The sequence below is a fragment of the Neophocaena asiaeorientalis genome, unplaced genomic scaffold, assembly GCF_003031525.2.
Source record: "Neophocaena asiaeorientalis asiaeorientalis breed wild unplaced genomic scaffold, Neophocaena_asiaeorientalis_V1.1 scaffold110, whole genome shotgun sequence".
Lineage (NCBI taxonomy): Eukaryota > Metazoa > Chordata > Mammalia > Artiodactyla > Phocoenidae > Neophocaena > Neophocaena asiaeorientalis.
Window position 1 is genome coordinate 3,193,804 of NW_020175053.1, and position 8,356 is coordinate 3,202,159.

The window sequence follows — 8,356 nt, forward strand, 5'->3', positions numbered from 1 at the left end:
TGTCCGTGGAAAAATTGCCTTCCATGAAACCAGTCCCTGGTGCCAAAAAGGTTGGGGAACCGCTGGTTTAGTGAATAACAAAGCCTGTCCCTCTTAGGACTTTTTCACATGGGTTACAGATTTAACAAAATATTATGCCAATTTAGAAAGTAGTCACGGAAAGAGGAAGTTTACTATTGTAGCAACCTAAACAAATACTTGATTGAATGAATGTCAGCCAGGCGATCCCCACGTTGGCTCTGGTGTATTCATTATTCAATACCTTTCAAAATGCTAATCTGAGAAAACCTATAACATGGACAAACAGAAAGGGTATCCAGTAAAACATGGACAAACAGAAAGGGTATCCAGTAAAATCTGCACTTGCTGTTACCGTCAGCTTGATCTTTATAGCACAGTCATTGGGCAAATAGAATTTAGAATCTGGGTTTATCTAGAGAGGGTCACTAGCAAGGATTGAGGTGCTGCATGTACTCTGAGGTGTGGCATGTCACAGAGATTTTGAGTTGGAGTTTAGCAGAAGAGTGAATCCATGTGGACATTACTGCAAACCCTTTTCTACACAATGCAAGCTATACATTTTTGTAAGCCCTTGGAAGTCTAGGGTTGCAGTGGGTTTTAAGAATGTGCCTTTGTTTACCTCAGATGAAATGCTGGTTAGAAAAGAAGGTTCTCTTATTCAGAGAAATTAATCCTTGGCCTGATACACCTTCTCCCATTTCTCTCTGTCTCCCCACCCCCACCCCCCTTTCTCTCTATCTCCATTTCTATCATTTCCTCTATCTCAGAGAAGAGTGGTTTCCTGACTCTTTCCTGAAGTGGGGATATGTCTCCTCTAACCTTTTTTATTAGCAGGATCAGTTTAGAAGGTTAGCTATTTGCCACCTGGATCTTTTAGCTGCTCTGTAACAACACTTATCTTTCACCTCTTTCAGGTGAAAACTTGTCCCCAAGAAACCCTATTTAAGGCAAACCCCTACAAATACATCAGATATTTGTGGAAAGTCACACACATTACTGGACAATTCAGCCCTCTTATTCTGTTTTGGGTGATTTACACCATGCATAGTGATACTTGCATTCCTAGATGCTGACAGATGAGGAAGAATCAGACTGTGCGCTTCGTAAGAACGACAGGGGATTCCCAAGAGCTACAAATTCTGCAGAACAAATCCCTTAAGTAAATAATGGAAAATGATAGTTCATTTTAAGTTCTTTGAAAAGTTGAAAAGTGATGCAAAAGGAAAGGGCTCATCTGTTCTTAGTCAGCTTTTGACCTTTGACTATATAAACACAAGAATCACATTGGGCTCCAGTTAGGAAACAGCATTACCACTCTGCTCCCCAGATGAACAAAATGAGTCTTTTCGTTAAGTTTTACAGAGTGTACTAGAGCACCATTTCACAGAACATTACATTTAATAATTTATTCTTAAAGAATAGGGCAGTTGTTAAGAGCTTGGCCATCTCAGTAACTTTTCTTTTTTTAAAGTGAGGAGATTGGACCAGATCTTTTCTAGTCTTTCCTGCTCTGAAATGCTGATACCAGGACTCATCAAATCAGCTGTCTCCGAATCTGTACTACCATTCCTGTCCTTCCACCGCCCCGGAACCACAGCTCCTTGTCTTGACATTAACACACACAAGTGGCACACAGTGTGCAAGTCGTGCCAAAAGCACCCCCCTTCCATGAAGGACCATGAAGGCCCAGCACGGGGATCAAGTGCCTTTGTTACTGTGCCCTGGTATTACCCAGTAGGAAGTGGGCCCCAGAGGAAGTGGGGATACGTCTCCTCTAACCTTTTTTATTAGCAGAATCAGTTTAGGAGGTTAGTTATTTGCCACCTGGACCTTTTAGCTGCTCTCTAACAACACTTACCTTTCACCTCTTTCAGGTGAAAACTTGTCCCCAAGAAACCCTATTTAAGGCAAACCCCTACAAAGCCTTCAAGTGTCGGTGGACATGAACTCCCCCAGTTAAGACTTGGCACCCTCCCTCTAAGTTCCCATGCATCCTGCACATACACTTTATTTTATCATCATTTCCCTGCAGTGTGTAAGGTCTTCCCAAGAAGGGACTACGATCTTCCACATCTCCATCTTCAGAGCCCTGGAGCCTAGCCCATTAATAGGGGCTGAAAATACATTTGTACAGCACATGAATGAATGAAAGTCTTTCCTGACCCATTTCACTCTGCTCGGACCACTCTTTCACTGTGCGGCTTGGGCTACTTATACCAACCACACAAGAATATGAAGCAAATGAAGTAAAGAGATGCAAGATCATTTTTCTTAGTCAAGGAATATTTTATATAAGCAAGGAGCATTGGCTGTTTAAACAGATTTTCTATGAATACTTTTGTAACTGGTCAAGGAAGACATGAATTCAGATACGCACAGCGATTTTAAGGAGTCTAGAGCTGCTGCTTCTGCCTAGAATTAAAACTCCCCAAAGAGCCTAAGAAATGGTCCATCTCCCTCTTCTCAGCCCTAAATGAAGACCTGAACAAAAATCAGTAACAGGTAAAGAAGCAGTTCTGAAGGTTTTCATCCACTAAAAAGAAGTGAGTATAAAAGGAAACTATTTTAAAAAAAAGAAAATTATTCATTTTTAACTTTTTTCTTAATTAGACTGTTTCTCAAAATGAACACAGCTTTATTTTTCACGTAATGAAAATAACACGTTAATTGAAATAAATTCAGACAGTACAAAGGGTATAAAGAAAAATATGAAAATTATCTTTAATCCCATCACCCAGAGAGATTTAACATTTTGATATGTACCTTTCTGCATTTTTTTCCATGCACATACAAAAAGTGTGATCATGTTATACATAACACTCTGTAAAATTTTTTAAATTAAACTTAATCTATCATGGGCATTTTTCCTTTATGATAAATACCGATCTTTATTATTATTTTTAAATCTGTAGCCATTGTATGGCTGCACTGCAATTTGTTTAATCAGTTCTCTGTTGATGATGATCATTTACATGGCTGCTAGGATTTCAGTATTATGAATAATACTGTGAGGTACATACAACTTCATAGACTTTTCCAGTTATTTCCTTAGAATAAATTAACAGAGGTAAAATTGCTGGGTAAAAGATTTGCATATTAAGAAACTGAGTACAGTGGACTTCCCTGACAGTCCAGTGGTTGGGACTTTGCCTTCCAATGCGGCTGGCGGGGATCAGGGGTGGGGTTGGGGGTTGGTGCGGGTTCGATCCCTGGTCGGGGAGCTGGGGTCTCGCGTGCCTCGCGGCCAAAAGGCCAAGATGTCGAACGGAGGCAATACTGTAACAAATTCAATGAAGTCTTTAAAAATGGTCCACGTCAAAAAATCTTTTAAAATAAAAAGAAACTGAGTACATATTGCCAAATTACTCTCTGGAGAGGCTGGTCTTATTTACATTGCTACCACCGCAGGATGAGAGGTTGTTGCTCCACACATTACCCATACCAGCAATTAGCAGTCTTAAAATTTTGCCCATCTGTTAGGCAAATATTGTATTCATTGTTTTTCTTTTTCTTTTTTTTTTTTGCAGTACGCGGGCCTCTCACTGTTGTGGCCTCTCCCGTTGCGGAGCACAGGTTCCGGACGCGCAGGCTCAGTGGCCATAGCTCACGCGCCCAGCCGCTCCACGGCATGTGGGATCTTCCCAGACCGGGGTACGAACCCGTGTCGCCTGCATCAGCAGGCGGACTCTCAACCACTGCGCCACCAAGGAAGCCCTGTATTCATTGTTGTTTAATTACTTTGATTACTTGACCAGGAAGCACTGATCAAATTCTGAGAAAAAATTTCACTTAAGCAATGGAAGCCACTAGGTTCAGTCTCACATTAGGGAAGTAACAAGTCACCTGAATATGTTAATGGCTTAGGTGACATTCTGCTTACTATTTTTTCTATTTCTATTTTTAATTAATTAATTTTATTCTTGGCTGCACTGGGTCTTAGGTGCGGCACGTGGGATCTTAATCGTGGCATCCGGGAACTTTCATTGCTGCCCTCGGGCTTCTCTCTAGTTGTGGCATACACGTTTTCTCTCTCTAGTTGTGGTGCGCAGGCTCCAGGGCACGTGGGCTCTGTAGTTTGCGGCACGCGGGCTCTCTTGTTGAGGCTTGCCCGCTGAGTTGCTCTGCGGCACGTGGGATCTTCCCAGACCAGGGCTCGAACCCGCATCCCCTGCGTTGGAAGGCGGATTCTTTACCCCTGGACCACCAGGGAAGTCCCGGCTTATTATTTTTTTTAAACAGTCTGCTCTTGAAGTCCTTAAGTTACTGGCTGTTCTGATTTTCATTCCTGTTTGGTCCTACACATCCACAGTTAACTCGAGGAGAAGTTGGAAGGACCATGAAGAAATGATTCACTGCCCTTATCCCCCCTCACCCAGGTGTAAAACAGCATGAGACAGCTGAGCACTTCAGTGTACCACTGTGACCAGTGACTCTTCTTTGCATCTTCAAATTTCCTGCTTGAAGAACCCCCCCAACCCTGCCTCCTAAAACTCTCTCTTACTCACCCAGCAGTAACCTCATCCCTTTTTTTCCTTCCTTTGAGTTTTGACTTCATAACAACTGGCTCTCAGTTGCTCCTCTTCCCTGAAAGCGGGACTGGGCCTGCATTTCACATTATTCATTAGAAAACCAGGCGAGGCAGGCCGGTTGGCATTATTAGCCGGCAGGGTACACAGTGATCTGCCGGAGGCTGCCTTAGTAAGTAGGATGTGACTTAGGAGATCTTTGCAATTTAGAATTTCTGACTAAAAAGTTCCATGGATGAGGCGAACCACCTGTTAGATACTACAAAGAACTTTTTGCCAGGAACCACCTTAATCATTTTCCATAAACTGAATGGTTTAATGTTCCAATTATACTTTCAGAAATTGAGGACCAAACCTTCCCAGAATCTAGTAAGTGATGAGGTCAGAATTCAAATCCAAGTCCCTCTGATGACAAAGCTCATGGTTTCCATGATCCATGTCCTCAGTAGCCCCAATTTGTGATGCTTCAAATGGAGAAGTCATAGGGCTTGCAGAGCCAAAGTTCCCACATTTGGTCATTCCCCCCAACTTTATTCTAGCTCCCCTGGCGCCCAATGCCCCATCTCCCACCCCCCAAACACATGCATTCTTTTTTTTTTTTTTTACTGTTTTATTTATTTATTTAGGCTGTGCCGGGTCTTAGTTGCAGCACGCAGAATCTTTTAGTTGCAGCATGTGGACTTCTTAGTTGCGGCATGCGGGATCTAGTTCCCCGACCAGGGATCAAACCCAGGCCCCCTGCTTTGGGAGCGCAGAGTCTTACCCACTGGACCACCAGGGAAGTCCCAAACACATGCATTCTTTAATTAAAGGGTTGGCCACTATAGTTAGGGCCAACTTCCCTGGGCTTATGGCAATAGCACTAACTTAGAATAGTGGAATATACCCTAACCAGGCAGCCATAATGTCCATTACATGTATGTAATCAAGCCAGCTTCAATCAAGCCTACAGGGTTAGGTCACTAACATTTGAAATCACTGATGTCCGTGTGGGTCTGTGCTCAGAAACAATGACTTTGAAAGTGGGAGGGGGATACCCTTGGCGGTCCAGTGGTTAAGACTTTGCCTTCCAATGCAGGAGGTATGGGTTCGATCCCTGGTTGGGGAGCTAAGATCCCACATGCCTCCCGGCCCAAAAACCAAAACATAAAACAGAAGCAATATTGTAACAAATTCAATAAAGACTTTAAAAGTGGTCCACATCAAAAAAAAAAAAAGAAAGAAAAGAAAAAAAGCGGGAGGAAGAGCAGGGATTTTTCAAAGAGTCCCCACAATTCTAGCCTAAGGACTTTGGGAAGAATAGTTGATTGTGCAGTGGGATGGCTCTAGAAATGAACTCACATTACTGGGTGTAAGAGATATTAATCCCGACATTTGCACTTGAGAATTATTTGGGTTAACGATAAGTCAGAGTCACCTGGGCATTAACAAATCTTTTGGACTGCTGAACAGAGTGGTGTCACACTTACCGGCGGTTGAATGTTGAACTAAAAGCCTTTTACTTTCTGTATCATTGCTGAAAAAGTTTTAACAGGCTAGACAGTCCCTTAACCCTGATCCTTAATATTTTAAGGATGACTCTTTGCACTCTTTGGTTTTACTCCTAAGTAACAGAAATTAGGGACACCTGCTAAATCCTTGCTTACTGTTAGACACGAATGAAATATACACATTCTCTACAGATTGTCACCTCCAAAGAGACTGCTTTACCGTGTAAGACCCCATGCTAACACCTACTCTAAGCTAGGTACTTTTTTTTTTTTTTTGCGGTACGCGGGCCTCACTGCTGTGGCCCCTCCCGCTGCAGAGCACAGGCTCTGGATGCGCAGGCCCAGCGGCCACGGCTCACGGGCCCAGCCGCTCGGCAGCATGTGGGATCCTCCCGGACCAGGGCACGAACCCATGTCCCCTGCACCGGCAGCTGGACTCTCAACCACTGCGCCACCAGGGAAGCCCCTAAGCTAGGTACTTTTAAAAGCATTTCATAGGTGCTTCATGTCATTTTTACAGGTGTTTCATAATGTCTGCTGGAGGAACATCTGGGACCCTTCCTTAAAAGGTAAGACCCTTTTCTCCTAGGAGTGTTGTCATCTGCATACGGTCCTTGGAACTGCTGCAGCCATCTTGTAACAATCATAGGAGTCCTAGCTGAGGATGGAGGAGTAAAAGATGGAAGGCACTCAAGTTTTTGAGTGACATCCTTGAGTAACTGAATTATCTAATATTGGAACTTCTCTACCTCTGGAATTCTTTTCATGGGAGATCATGAACCCAGTACTGTTTAATCTACTTCAGTTAGGTTTCCTGTTACTTGTATGGAAAAGCACTCTCACTGATACACATGCATGTAAGTAAATCCATGCAGACATACGGCCCTTTCAGAGAGGTCAAATATATTTGCACTGTGGTTAAGATTTTCATGGTCAAGAAATATTGAATTCCTCCCACATGCCAGGCACAGTACAGGTTGTTGAACCGAATGGGTTGGGGAGGGCAGGATTCTGCACCTTTGGTGGAGAATGTGGTAAATGTGGTGATGAAAGTGGAGCCAGGTGTACTTAGGGAAGGTATCATGAAGACTAGGCCAGGAGGCTAGAGAAGGCCCTAACAGAGTCCAGTAAAAGCATGCATTCCAGATTTAAAGACCCATGCCGTATCAATCAACATTTGTAAGTTTCTATGTATTTGTGATATGTTTTGGTTTTAGTTATGTAAGAACTGTAAGAATAGTGTTATGTGTATAATAGTGTTACGTGTATCTATATTTAGGTAATGTTATAATAAAATAGCTTAAATCAACACTGAGGCCCAGAATGTTTTTCCCTTTTAAAAGGAGCTACTGAAGCCAATTTAGAGGAAGCACACTAATTCAAAAGATGAAGCAAAGGAATGGGAACCAAGGCATTTGGTGTCTATTCCTAGCTACTGGCTGGCAGCCCTCTGTGACTCCAATTCCCTAATTTGTAAAATATGACTCATAAGGAGTTGCAACTGAATATTTTAGAGTTTTTAAATTAATGAGGGATAAGTTTTTAAAAACTCCCTGATATGAAAGTTCCAGAAATCATTCACAAGTTTATTATAGCAAAGAAAATGGGCCTAAAAGGAAGCGAGTGAGTTCAGGACGTACAAGGAAAGGCAGTCAAGGGAGAAATCAAGAGGGAAGTGCGTGGTCAACTCCCCACAGCAGGAAGTGGCGCTCTGCAGATCAGAGCTATTACCGAATAAATACTTGCTGGAATTTCCAGAGATTACCAAACAAACATCAAGAAGGAAGTGGCTTTTTTCTCTTTGGAAAGTTTTATTATGGAAAATTTCTAACACGTACGAAGAGCCGAGAATAGTAACGAGCACTACCCCGCAGCTTCAGGCAGTCGTCACTCACGGCCCGTTACTCTGGAGCAAATTCCAGACATCATATTATTTCGTCCCTAAATATGTAGGCACGCACCTCTAAAGCAGAACAACGGGAACCAAGGCATTTGGTGTCTATGCCCAGCTCACTGGGGGGCAGCCCCTGTATCTTCAATTCTGCAATTCGTAACATACGATGTATAGGGGAACGGAACGGAAATTTTTTTTAAGCAACCACAATCAAAAAGGAGGCGGTTAAATCCTCCTAAGGCTCCAAGAGGGAGGCTCACCCCAAAAACCTGGGTCGGCAGAGCTCAAGGCGCTGCCCGTGGACATCTCCTCTCAAGGCGGAGGCCCCGGCCGCTGCCCGCGGAACCCGCCTTCTAGGGCGCCAGCGGACCCTGGCACCGCCCCTGCCCCGGAAGTCTCTGCCCATTGGCCCCAGCCGCCCCCGC